The following is a 7,500-nucleotide window of genomic DNA, read 5'->3' as shown; positions in this document are numbered from 1 at the left end:
TGTAAATCAGAATGTTATCAGGCTTGATATCTTTATGTGATACACCCGCCTTGAGGCATCCTTTTATACTTCGTACTACTTTCTTAAAAAGCCTCTTCACTTCGGCAATGGGCAAATCCTTCTTACTTTTAATATAATCGTAAATTGACATGGCCGAGGGTATGAGTTCCATAACCATGTAAAAGCATTCGTCGCTACTGAAGTACTCGAGAACTTTTATGACGCCTTGGACGTGCTACACCCTATGCAGAAGGGCGACTTCTTGGGGGACCTTTTCCCCTTCGTGTGTGCCCCAGGAATGAATTTGAGCCAAGGGAACCTGCTTCAGGGCGACCTAAACGCCATCGACTACCCTCTGTGCTCTGTAGACACAACCAAAGCCTCCTAGGCCTAGTATGTCCTACACTTCGTAGTCGTTCAGCTTCGCCATAGCCCACGACTGGTCATTGTCCTTAGAGTTTCCAGGTCCTTGCTGTAAGTGAAATTGACACCACAGATATGGGTGAACACCTGTGCACCTTATGTTGCGCTTGCATCTATATGCAAAGATCTGTATTGTCTGGAAGATTGTGTTCGTTTTCCTTTACTCTCCTCTAATTCCCCTCCTCATTTCCATCTGCCTCTCCCTCTTCGTCTCCCTCTCCCTCTCCCTCCCCATATTTTACCGTGTCTTTCTCACACACACACACACACACACACGCACACACGCACACACGCACACAACCACAGACACACACACACACACGCACACACGCGCACACCCCCGCACACACACACACACAAGCACGCACACGCACACACAAAGGATTACAAAGGCGGAGCATGCCGACAGGAGACCTTTTGGTCCATATCTAGGTCGGATGCGAAAAAAATCATAATAATAGAATAATAAATAAAAACTATAGTAATGTAAATAACAAATAAAATACATAAATAAATACATAGGTATAGTTAGATAATAAACAAACAGGTAAATAGTAAATAGTAATATATTGACATATAAACAAAAATAAATGAAAATGAGACAGACAAATGATAACAAAACAAAAACAAATAATATAAAATAAATTATAATCATTACAGCATCTTGCTTAGGTGTTTACCTAAATGATTCTTAAAGCTTCGAACTGAACTACATTGCACTACACACGCACACGCGCACATACACACACACACACACACACACACACACACACACACACACACACACACACACACACACACACACACACACACACACACACACACACACACACACACACACACACACACACACACACACACACACACACACACACACACACACACACACACACACACACACACACACACACACACACACACACACACACACACACACACACACACACACACACACACACACACACACACACACACACACACACACACACACACACATATATATATATATATATATATATATATATATATATATATATACTATATATATATATATATTTATACACACACACACACACACACACACACACACACACACACACACACACACACACACACACACACACACACACACACACACATATATATATATATATATATATATATTTGTTGAGACATTCTGACAGGTTGATGTAAGCGGAATAGGAAACACAGGAGTCTTGGTCTTGAGTTTATTCCTGACTAGTTTCGCAGGTATGCTTTTTCAAAGGAATATGTGTACAAACGGGCTGTGGGCATTATATACATGGGGTACCTCACCACCTCTCCGAGTTACCATAGTTGGTGGCGAATGTGAACATCACATTGTGGCTCACGTAACAATGAAGACATTTTTACAATTAAATATGATAACACTAATACCAAAGAAATTATTAATAGAAAATGTAACAATAGTAATGATAACGATGAAGATAAATATTTAAATAATAATATTAACAATAATAACAAAAATGATAGTAGCAATACAGGAAATAATAACAATAAAATAAAAGTAATAGTAATAAAAACAATAATATTGTTATTATTGTTAATATTATTAGTTAAATATTTATCTTCATCGTTATCATTACTATTGTTACATTTTCTATTAATAATTTCTTTGGTATTAGTGTTATCATATTTAATTGTAAAAATGTCTTCATTGTTACGTGAGCCACAATGTGATGTTCACATTCGCCACCAACTATGGTAACTCGGAGAGGTGGTGAGGTACCCCATGTATATAATGCCCACAGCCCGTTTGTACACATATTCCTTTGAAAAAGCATACCTGCGAAACTAGTCAGGAATAAACTCAAGACCAAGACTCCTGTGTTTCCTATTCCGCTTACATCATATTATTATAGTATATAATATATATATATATATATATGTTTATACATATATACATGTTTGTATATATATATATAATATATATTATATATATATATATATATAAATACATATATCTATATATAATATGTATAATTATATATATATATGTTATATATTTATATATATATATATATCTATCTATCTTTATATATATATATTTATATTACATATATATGTGTGTGTATGTATATATATATATGTATATATAAATATATATGTATTTTATACATATATATATGTATTATATATATACATACGTATATATATATAATTATATATATATATATATATATATATATATATATATATATATTTACGACGACGCATTGTAAGTCTCGTTCGTGTTGACATGGGAATTAGGAGTAAAAAGTTAATGTGGTTGAAAAAGATATTATATATATATATATATATATATATATATATACATACATATATATTTTATATATATATATTTATATATATATATATATTTATATATATTATATATATGCAAGCAATCACATCACCGTGATACAAAAAAATGCAAAATAACCACAGGAGAAAGGAAACTTGTAGACAGTAATACTTTTGCGTATTACATCTTCAGACTAAAATGACAAGAGATACAGAGTATGGGTTTTTAAATAGAAGCATCAGGTGGCAACCATAGGGTTGGGAAGGGGGGACCTGACCCACACAAGGGTCAATCTGGCGGAAAGATCTCAGTGACCATAGGGGTTATCAATTAATTACATTTAAAATGACCATAGCTTAAATTTACATTTTTGTCAAACGTGCCTGATGTTAAGCAAGATTCTATAATATTTCTTTCTTGCAAGTTTTCCCCTTTAGCTAAAATTGTTGCCTTAGACCAATCAATCTGATGGTTGTTTAATGATTTATGATGGAATAACACATTGTTTTCCTGGGCAGATCTCACACTATATTTATGTTGGAAAATCCTTGTTTCCAAGCTTTTCCCAGTTTGTCCAATATAAAATTTATTACAATCTCTGCAAGGAGGTTTATAGACCACACCGTTGTTGTTAGGAGGGCTGTTCTTAATCAAAGTTTTCTTAATGGTGTGGTCATATTTAAAGGCTACTTTGATATCCAATTTTTTGAGTAGATTAACAATACTAAGAAAATTTTCATGGAAAGGAAGGACAAGTGTATTTAGTTGTTCATGGTTTCTTAGTTCTTGATTGCTAAATGTGAAGGAGGATAGGGAGGGAAAGGTAGTTCCAGTGGGAAGCGCTAAGAAAATGAGAGTAATGAGTGAAGAGAATGGAGAAGAAATAGGGAAGGATGAAGTGAAAGCAGCCGTTAAGATGATGAGAGCAGGTAAGGCACCTGGGTTGGATGGATGCCATGCAGAATGTCTGAGGAAAGGAGGTACAGTTATGGTGGACTCGCTGGTGATGTTATTCAATGTTTGTTAAAAAGAGGGTAGAATGCCGGATGACTGGAGGAGTGCCTGTATAGCTCCGCTTTACAAAGGAAAAGGGGACAAGTGTGAGTGTAGTAGTTACAGAGGGATCAGTTTGTTGAGTGTAGTTGGGAAGGCTTATGGGAGTGTCTTGACTGAGAGGATTAGGAGAGGAACAGAGGGAGTAATTGGTTAAAGATGATTAAAGAAAATGGAGAAAAGTGGGAGGTGAGCCAGCTGCTGTTATATATATATATATATATATATATATATATATTTATATATATATACACGTATGTATATATATATATACATATATATATATATATATATATATATATATATATATATATATATAAGAAGATCACTGTTAACCCACTATCGGAGAAATAATAACGGAAAGTACAGAGAAACTGTATATTTCGACTACTCTCTGTAGTCCTCTTCAGCAGAATGCTTACATAAGGTTAAGGTACAAGTATATATGAAGAAATGAGGGATACATAGAAGGGGATGAGGAAAGTGGGGGGGGGGGCTCAGGTCACATGCCCTTGAAATGGTCGGGTCAAAGTAGGACAAGGGGTGATATTTTGTCCAACCGCTTTAGACATGATCTTGTTGACCGCTAACTTGGTAATACAATCTGGGGGCCACTGGCCTTTAGAGGTATTAAAGTTAGGATAATGTTTTATTAGAGAAGATTCTACAATTTTTCTTCTATAGCTACAGTGTGATTTATAAATAATTGATGCATTATCCCAATCTAATCTATGGTCTTTTTGGCTGGCATGAAGGAACACAGCGGAGTTAACTTTTATGGATTTTTTATGTTCCTTTAATCTCGTGGACAAATTCCTGCCAGTCTGGCCCCAGTAAACATCATCACAGTCTTTACACGGCAATTTATATACCCCGGAGTTTTGGTCCACATCATCCCTCCGGTGTACATTAACTACCTTTCTAAAAATGCTGTTTGGATAATTGTAAATAAATTTGATTTGATTATTAGGTAGAAGTTTGGAGACCGAGTTGATAGAATCATTAAATGGTACAATGATGTTATTGTTACCCCATTTAAACTTCTCCCTGGAGTTACTTGGCTTATAAAAGTTGGATTTGGCTTTATGTAGGGCTTTCTTTAGAAACCATTCCGGATAACCTACGTTAGAGAGTTGTTTATTAATGATATCAAATTCTATTTGCAAGAATTGTGGACTGCAAATTCTAAGGGCTCTGAGAAATAGACCCGATGCAACACTAGATTTAATATTATCCGGATGGTAGCTAAAAAAATGTAAGTAATTACCTGTGTGGGTAGGTTTCCTATACACAGCGAAGGACAATTGGTCCGGGTCTCTTATGACCGAAATGTCCAGGAATGGGATTCGACCTCCTTCTTCCCATTCAACCTTGAAATTAATATTCTTAGCTAAATTATTTAATTTAACAAAGAAATCATCAAAAGAACCCCACATATCGTTCCATAGTGTAAAAATATCATCAACATACCGATACCAAAACATATCAGGTGGTTTAATCTTAGGTAATAAAGTACTTTCAAAATATTCCATGTAAAGGTTAGCTAACACGGGTGAAAGATTAGAACCCATACTGCAACCATATCTTTGTCTAAAGTAAGAAGTATTGAAAGTAAAAACATTGGTATTGATACATAAACGGGTCAGGCTAATAATCTTTGACACTGGAAGTGGGAGTTTGTATTGATATGGTTGCAATTTGGTTTCCAAAAAACCTAAGACATCTTCCGTGTTAACATTTGTGAATAAGGAGACTATATCGAGACTTAGTAGTTTGCTATTAATAGGTATGATTTTTTATTTTTATTTTACTCACAAAATCTTCTGAGTGTTTAATGTGAGAGTTTGAGAAACTTCCCACAAATGGTGACAAAATACCTGTGAGCCATTTTGATACTTTCCGTTATTATTTCTACGATAGTGGGTTAACAGTGATCTTTTACAAATGTGTTATAACATACTAGTTTCCATATATCAGAAGATTTTAAAGCAAATTAACAATGATCAGTGACGGTAGGTTAGATAAGAAGGCGTGTAAGCAATTGGGTAAGAGAAACGATTGACAGCAAGAACGTAAGTGAACACGTAATGCAGGTAGGGAAGCAAAACAGATGGATGGAGGATGCGTAATGAACCATAAGAACCTGTGATCGGGATGCCAAAGAAATAAGAATGACTGTAGGTGACTGAGAGCGTTAGAGTATGTATTATTTCAGGCTGCGATGTTTCATTCGAGGTGTATATATGTGTGAGCACACAACCAGCAAAGCCGCAGCTTATTCGTACTCACGGAATCTTTCCAGAACTCGTTCACTCACATCAACGCTTCTGGATTGTTTATTCCCAACTCGTTACCACCAGCTGCAGCCTTTCACGGGCCTGGGATCGAGAGTGAGCGCTGAAACTATTGGTTCTTTTGATAGAAGGTTCAATCACTTTATGGATGAGGATGATGCGTGGTAATGGACATGGAACAGCCTAGTATAGACCTTATGGTCTCTTGTAGTCTCCTTCTTTCTCATATTCTTTTGAGAGACCTCAGGGTACTGCCAGTAGCTATTAGCGATCTTCCGCTTTTTGAAGAGTTCTCAGAGTCTTCTAAGACGACAGCCTGGGTATTCGTTGATTCTTACAGCACTATAAGTTTACCAGTACTTTGTGTGCCATGTCGTGTGTTACATGTACTAGAACCTGGAGCTGAACTCGCCGTGAATTCTTTCTCTGAAACCATTATTTCCGTGTAATAGAGTCGAATCATCAGTGATGAATGACCTCTCTCTCTCTCTCTCTCTCTCTCTCTCTCTCTCTCTCTCTCTCTCTCTCTCTCTCTCTCTCTCTCTCTCTCTCTCTCTCTCTCTCTCTCTCTCTCTCTCTCTCTCTCTTTCTTTGTAAAAATAGAACGATTGAAATAAATGATTATCTTTGTGCTTGGCGAAAAGTAGTTTGGCCATATGATTTCCATTCTTGTCTTTGGCTCCATATTTCATATGAAGAGTTTTACGACTGATTTCACATTGATCTTTTCTTTATCTTGTGTGGCCTTTTTTCAATTTAGTCTTTCTATATGTTCAGCCCAACAACATCTATTTTTTTCTCGTTTTCGCATAGTATTTGCCAGGACAGGCTAAACATTTATTATATATTTTTTTTCATAATGTCTGAGAATTTAAATCTATGTGAATAGATAAATCGTCTTAGCCTTCTGAGAGAAGTATTTAATTTAGTTCTGTTTAGTCTCCTTTGCCTGTGAGCCAGAGTTTAGGGAACGTGTTCTAGTGTAATACCTGTATAGTGCCTAATCTTGCCATGGTCTCGTATTGGAATGAAAGACAGATCCTATAATTTTCAACATTATTGCGCGAATACCTTTTATCTAGATACTTTCACCTTTACTATGGCCTCGCCTTTGAATGTAAGACAGATTCTATCATTTTCAAAATCATCGCGCGATTTTAATTTTTGTAGATATTTTCACCTATACATTTTCTCCCCTTTTTTACTTATTTATTTTTTCACAGAGTATTTCCGGAACCTCCCTTTTTATTTTCTGTCAATTAGCCTCCCATACCCACTTGATATATATATCAGATTTTTTATTTGATTACGTAAAGCGAATACCGAACATTTTAAGTCATCGGGAATTTTATTTTCATGTATGTTGATGCGAGAAATAAGAGAAAAGAAGGATTTTTATAATTT

Source organism: Oratosquilla oratoria, chromosome 3, assembly GCF_046742065.1.
Source record: "Oratosquilla oratoria isolate Oo_2021 chromosome 3, ASM4674206v1, whole genome shotgun sequence".
Classification (NCBI taxonomy): domain Eukaryota; kingdom Metazoa; phylum Arthropoda; class Malacostraca; order Stomatopoda; family Squillidae; genus Oratosquilla; species Oratosquilla oratoria.
This window is presented reverse-complemented; position numbering follows the sequence as displayed.